Source organism: Motacilla alba, chromosome 5 (genome assembly GCF_015832195.1).
Source record: "Motacilla alba alba isolate MOTALB_02 chromosome 5, Motacilla_alba_V1.0_pri, whole genome shotgun sequence".
NCBI lineage: Eukaryota > Metazoa > Chordata > Aves > Passeriformes > Motacillidae > Motacilla > Motacilla alba.
Window position 1 is genome coordinate 25,927,983 of NC_052020.1, and position 7,772 is coordinate 25,935,754.

Sequence of the window (7,772 nt, forward strand, 5' to 3'; positions counted from 1 at the left end):
CCAGTCTGTGTGTCTCCCAGCTGGTAGGTGCTCCTGGACCACAGCTGTGGCCAGGAAGAAGAGTTGTATAGATTGACTCACGGCTCCACCTCCCACTGATTTCAAAAGCACAAATGATGCACTTGTTCTGTGCCACATAAAGACTTCCATTTTCTTTTTTTAATACACAGTGATTTAGAGAAAAAGGGAGATGGGTCAAGCATTTTTAACACAGGGTAATTCCAGAGTCATTATCCACCACCATAAGGTGTGAATAACTGCACACAGAGGGATCTCCTGGGGCAGTTCCAGCCCCCACCAGCTTCTCCAGTCGGATGCACAACAATAAGGATTTTCACAAAGTTCCCTACAAACTACAGTGATGAAGTGGAGGCTGGATCTCACAGGCACTGGCAAATAGTTAAAGAAAACACCTTGTAGCTTTTCTTCTCTCTTATTTGGTTGCCTAGAGGATATTAAGGGATCAGCAGAGCCAGCAGGAGCTTTTGCTATTGAAATGTTTTTTAGCTAAAGTGCTACTTTCAATTAAATGATGTTAGAATCTCATAAGCTTTAACAAAAAAAATAACTACACACCATTTTTTCAAAAGTCTTTAAATATCCCTGTTTAAATTGTCAAGTCTGATCTTTTTTTAATTCTATAGTTATTTCCCATTATTTTTCTGTAACAGCACTCAACACATTAAAACAAAAGGACCTAGCACTATTACGAAAATACAAAAATAACACAGAAGCCAATATTGCACTAAATATTATTAAAATCAATAAAAATAGGTATTATTCAACAGTAAGAAATTGCAGTTGAAATAAGTTTATTTTTAATCTCTTCATTTTTTTAGAATTCTCAAAATTCTAAGTCAGAATGAAAACCCTCTTTAAAAGCAGCAGGGCTTCTTAGGAAAAAACTAAAAATCTGATTTTTCAACCATTTCTAATGAAAGTATTTTAGTATTAAAACTGTCCTATCAAGAGCTAACTTAGATGAGACCTATCTTAGATAAAGTTTCAAATTATTATTATTATAATTAGTCTTGCTTTTTAATAGATTCAAGCATTCAATATGTAAATGTTTCTGCTTTAGGCTGTACTGCCACTTATGCAAAAAAAGCCAGATGACTTCCCACCTAAAGTTTTTTTGTTGGGTTGTTTTCTTTTATTGTGGATCAGGTATTACAATAGATCATTATTTCACCTTTTTATGTAATAACACTTTTGCAGTAACACTCCAAATGGAAACAAGAGATTCAGCTCTCAGGGATACAAGAGGCTGAACCCAGCAGCCATTTCATCACTGAACTTCAGCTCTGAAGTCATTTTGTGTCTCAGTTTAATGACAGCGGATTCTTGTCGCTCTTGAGGGACAAAAGTTAGCCATCCACTTAGATAACATGCCATGCTCCCCACTTAACTTCCACCCTTTCCAGAAGGTCCACATTTGGGCCTTTTGTGGATTTCATAAATCAAATTAAGCAGTATTTACCACTGAAGCTGCTATGTCATTACGCTGCCCCTGCTTACTCTGCACATAATAAGAGAACCCAACTGAACAACTCTCCCACTCAGAAGCAGATGTAGCCCAGCAATAATAGTAAATTACTTGATAACTTGACGCTGTGCATCACAAACCACAGTGCAGGTGAGTCACAGTCAGGAAGCCACAGGCCAGAGGACAAGGTGGCATTTCACCAATACTGTCACAACACCAGCAGCCCACAGCAGCGGTGATACGAGGTCTGGAGTCACACAGGCCCTTGGACTGGGCCACATAACTCACAACAGGGTGCTGAGGCACAGAGAGCTTGCAGCAGAACCAGCACAGGCTTTGCAGCCTCCTGAGAGGCAGCTGCAAGAGCTGGAGATGCAGTTTTGACACAGGCTCAGAATAATTTTTCTCTCACAGAAAACAGAGACTGATAATCATTTCTCCAAATTCTCACAGGGTTTCTACAGATATTTGACATCAAATATTTAATATTTAATACAAAGCAAAGGGAAAAATAGCCTTCAGAGTCTGGCTCACAAGCTTCCCAAGACCAGTAGCTTCTCAGAGGAAACTGCCGTGGTAAAGAGACAGAGACCTCTTGGTCTGAGCTCTGTTACACCTACCCAGACACAGGGTTCAACCTCATTTCTAAATATACTCGTGCTTTGTTCTTCATAACCTGCTAAAGCAAAGCTGCTGGGCACCATCTCTAGATATCAGACTTCATTTACATGACCCAAATAAGACATCCCAAAACTTAATAATTATCCTTTTTGACCTAGATTCTGACAAAATCAGAAGTGACAGCAAATTAAATCCTTAAGAAATTAAATCTTCATGCACTTTTCATTATAAAGCATTTGGGTAAAATGAAGAACAGGGGCATTAAGATGCATTTCCTGCTTTGATAACAGAGAAAATTCCACAGGAAACATCTTTCTTGTGGGACGATAACATGCTCCTAAAGAAAAAGAAGAAAAGACCTCAAGACATCTCCAGTGCTTTTTCTTTAGTGGCACTCACTGTTACTACTCTTTTTTAATTACAGCTGTGGGCTTTTCCTACAAAGATATGGGAACACAGAGGTAAGTATTGAGTATGAGTTTGTAATTGCAGCTGAATCACCATCCCTAGTTAATGAAAAGAAACAGGCTAAAAAAATTGCTGGTAGTGCCCAAGGGGTGAACTGCTCTTTGGAAGGGCCCAGCTCTCTCCAGTGAGTATGGTTATCATCCTACACCACTGACATATCTGAGATATTTACCTACAGTTAGAACAGTTAGAAGTGTTATTCCTTTGCCCTTTTTTTTTTGAAAGCACCTGTACACAGTACAGCAAAGGAAAGCAGCTAGTATGTCTACGGAGTGGGTAAAGCCCATTTACAATTTTTTAACTATTCACACACTTTATCTGGACCTTTTTATGTGCATGATTGGCAGTGTGCCCTGGTGGCCAAAGAAGGCCAAAGGCTTCCTGGCTCGTATCAGAAGCAATGTGGCCAGCAGGACCAGGGCAGCTATTGCCTCCTTGTACTGGGTTCTGGTGCAGCCAAACCTTGAGATTTGGGCCCCTCACTACAAAAAGGATATTAGTTTTCTGGAGCAGGTCCAGAGAAGGGCAACAGAGGTAGTGAAGGGTCTGGAGCATAAGTCAGATGAAGAGCAGCTGAGGAAGCTGGGGTTGTTAAGCCTGGAGGAAAGGAGGCTCAGGAAGGACCTTGTCACTCTCTGCGACTGCCTACGAGGAGGTTGTAGCAAGGTGGGCAATAGACTCTTCTCCCAAGTAACACACAACAGAACAAGAGGAAACGGCTTCAAGTTGCTCCAGGGCAGGTTTAGATTAAATATGAGGAAAAATTTTCCCCAAAAGGGTTGTCAAGCACTGGAACAGGCTGCCAGGGAAGTGATTGAGTCACCAACCCTGGAGGTATTTAAGACATGCAGATGTGACCCTTAAGGATATGGTTTACTGGTGGACTTGGACAGGTTATGCTAACAGTTGGATTATATGATCTTAAATGTCATTTCTAGCCTAAATTGTCCTATGATTCTTCTACATGGCCTTCAGACAGCTTGCAAGCGAGACTGAATCTCGTAGCAGCACTCAGGTAGGCCTGATGCTTCAACTTCAATATGGTTGCTCACGGTCTCGAGCAGAGGAAATTAGAACTTGGAACATTTCGACCTTCTGCTTTCAGTCAGAATCAAGAAAATCAGAATCTTTCACTCAGGAAGATTCACATTTGACAGTACTGATTTCAGTTATTGGCATATTTCTTCCATTCAAAAGCCATGCAAAAAGCCTGGAGTACCTGGCCTGTTAGTCTGGGTATTGTACTTCTAAGAAGTAGTTTGTCAAAATAATCCTTACAATGCATCATATTCATTTCCTTAGACAAAGAACAGCTGTCAGTGAGAAGGACCACTCCTTCTGCCCACACCTTCAGAACTGTGCTCTGCTCCTACAAAAGGGAGAAAGAAACATTCCTGTTAGCAAACTTTCACATGCCAAAATGGTTGCATAACTGGCATCAGTCTTGACAGCACCTCTGCTTGTGACTGTTACAGACAGTGCTTTATAAAATGAACGCTTAGTGGAAAGATATTTTAAAAGCAGTAAGTTTTGCTCAAGGAGTCATCAAAAGAACAAGAGGATTCTCATGCTTATCTCCTTCAGGAGTAGTGGGTGATGGTTGATGAGATATACACCATCAGTAAGGCAGACTTGTCTTCCTGCGTTATCACTTGGTCAGGGAGCAAGTCCAGTTGCCAGCCAGGAAAGCAGACACTCACTAGCAGAGTATTCAGAAGGTTGGTTTGTTCTTATCTTCTTTGTGCAAGGAAAATTAGACATCTCAGCCCTCCAGATACAGGGAGCCATGAACATCTGTCTCCATCACCATTGATCTACCTCATGCTAGAATAACTCCTTAGAGTGAAAAAAGAGGCTTTGACCAATTTAAATTCAACCACAGTGGAATAGGTGCCACAAAAGTGGGACTCAAAGAAAAATATCAGCTATTCAGATAAACTTCAGTAGTTCTACAACTCCACCTTACAAAAAAATCAAAAGCCACCAAGAATTTCCAAAATACCAGTGTTTTTCCCATGATTCCGTTAAACAATAAGTGTTTAAAATATTCATAAATTCCTATGGGATCATCACAGATAATGACATTTTACCTGATTGAGGTAATTTATAGTGATGCATTAAACTGATGAGCTCTTCCAATTACAGAAGTGTGTTTTCCTTATTTGCTAAAGGATTCCCACACTTCAGCCCCAGATCAACCAGAGTTTGCTTAACGAAGTCACAGCTCACAGCGTAACATCTCATTAATTTTACTTTCCTCTTAAACAATTCTTAGGAGGTGCAAACCTCTACCTCTTTGATCCCCAAATACCTCAGCTTTACAGAACTGAAGGAAGCTACAGACTGTGTTTGTCAGAGGAGGAGCATCTGGACCAGATGCTCTGGACAAGCAGGCGTGTCAGGCCTCCAAAGAGAAAGCAGCGATGCCAGGGTGGGGTGGAGGTGAAGATCAGGTGCAGGCACACAGAACTCTCCGTGACACAGTGCCACTGCCCCCTGGGGGCTGGCTGTAGGAAGAGAAGGAGCACGCAGAAACAAGGATTTCCATGGGCCTCAGAGATCCTATTGAATTACCTAAATAATTAATGAAGAAATTTCATTGGGCTGAAAAAAAATTGTTAACCAGTGGATCTACCAGTATTTCACAATGGTGCAAAGACCATGGTGGTCTCCTCAGATCACTGTCACTATCAGTGAGAGGGGCACTAGTAAAAACTCAATTGTCTATGCAGCTGTTTTTACAGACTTCTAAGGATATTTCTTTGATAAATAAGTCAAATTCTGCTGGGATTAGCCACAGGTTAAAAAATATTAGAGTAGGATTCACATGCATAGGGAATAAGGTCTCCTAAATCTCGATGCCTTAAAAAAAAAGGCCATGAGAAAAAGAAGAGAAGAAAAACTACAGCTCCTTGGAAAAATACTTATTAAAATATTTAATAAATATTTTTATTATTATTTTTAAATTATCCTCTTTTCCTAAAGAAAACAGAGTTCAAGAAATAAGGCTTCTTGGAATACTGAGACAACTATACCTCTACAACAGTTACCTTTCAATTAGCAGCCAAAACCTGATTCTCTGACAGTTAAGAGAAGTAGGGGATTTTGCCCTCAATGCCTGACCAAATTACAAATACCTATGAGACTCAGATAGAAATCACCAAAAAGAGAGAAAACTCAAAATAGCTGTAAATTGAAGGGAGCTGACTTCCATTTCCTGATGCATACTGTGAACTCTACAACCCCAAGTATCATAAAATCATAGAATGGCTTGGGTTCAACCAGAATACATGTCTTTCTGACTTTTTTAACCCACATTTCTTCCTGACATATTGCTTTAACATTGTTGACACATTATAAATTAACTTCTGGTGTAATGCTATCCTTAAAACATCATATGCATCATTATGCAGATTCCAGTAATGGTTCCACAGTAAAGCCCAAGGTGAAATTTGCAGATAAAACTTGCTTAAACTTGCCATGTTTCACAATGGACTAATGAATGCAGCTGTCCAGATGCCATTTTCCAGCACACCTAATTACAAAACAGGGGCTAACTTTAGCAAGCAAAGCATTCACAAATCACTTGAAAAATAGAGTCCCATCTACTCTGATCCTTGTCAAGCTTCTCAGTTCCAGCTCTGCTTTTCAATTGCCACAATTTTCTAACAGGAAAAAGTCAAACACACACAAAAAAAATCCCAACAAAACTGCAAAAAACAAAAACAAAATCCAAACGAACGCAACACACCCTTAAGAGAAAAAAAAAAAAAGTGAGTTGGGAAATAATCTTAACAGCAGGGAACTTCCATTGCTCTGCCACATTGGTGGCTGGCACTGTGGTGGAATGTTGAAGGACAAATATCCCCACACCCTACATTTAAATTATGGATGTGCCTGCAATGAGTCTTCTAATTCTGACTAGGGCTTGACATTGCTGCAGCTGTGCAGTGGTCACGGCATACTTCAGATTTAGAGGTTATAGCTGTTTTCCAATAAGAACCTTTAGCAGCAGAGATGGAAAAGAACGCATTGCAAAGATACAAAGTCTGGTTAACGTCACAGAAATACCACAAAACCTTCTTTAATTTCTACTTGTTACAAAGCAGACGGAAATGCTTGTGATGGTCAAATTGGGCAGGGACAGTAACCATAATTACACTTTTATAAAGATATTTTTCCCCCATTGAGGATATGTAAAGATTTGTTCATTTTATAACTGAAGGTCTTATGTAAAATTTAATTACCTTTGTGATATTGGGGGACTTTTTTTTAAGAGAAAACTATTTGAATTTTTGTCTACAATTTTTGAGCAGCATTTTTTTACCACACCTAGCTAATCAAGCTTTACAGCTCTTTGTGTTTACCCCTAAGGTAAACTCAGCCAGATATTTACATCAACACCCTTGGGCTGAAAGCACATAAGGTATGAATCATAGTCTCTGTGGAATTCTCAACAGAAGTTCTGGTTTATGTGACATTATACAACTTAGCTGACCTTATTATGATGGTCAGCAATGCAATAACTAGTTCAGAAAACAAACAAAAAACAACCACAACCAAAAAGTCCACCACCTGCATGTGCTGTTGAGCTTCACTGAAACCATGGATAAAAAATTGCAATATTCAAAACATTGGCATGATTACAAACACACAAAATTGCAGAAGATGGGGTACATGAAAAATAATTAATAATTCATGTTTTATCTATATAATTTCTATAATATATATATTTATACAGTAATGATAATCATTTACAAAGCCTATAGTTTGTAACAGAATGTGTTCCCATATGCCTCCTTTATTACTAACCCTAATTCTAACTGATGGATTTTGCCCTGAAATTGAAAAGTCCCTCTGTCAGATACATTTGGAAGAAATAAGCTCATACCAAATACCATTTTACAGCAAGCCTGCTAAATGCAGCAGTCTATTCTAGCTCAAGGTCTTGTCTTATGATGTTTTAAGATTATAAATGCAGCAATTGATGCCTTATTGAGGAGTGTCATTGCAGTGTCATGTAAGAGGGCACTACTCCCTTTAAAGGATTTGAAAAATGGGACAGGTATGAAAAAGCACCCACGTGTGTGTGTCAGTGCACAGACTGTACTCCACTCCTGCAGTAGGACTTATTCTAAGGAGAAAACAATACTGTTGCTTATATGGAGCCTAGGGAGATGTCAGCATTTCCCTTCCT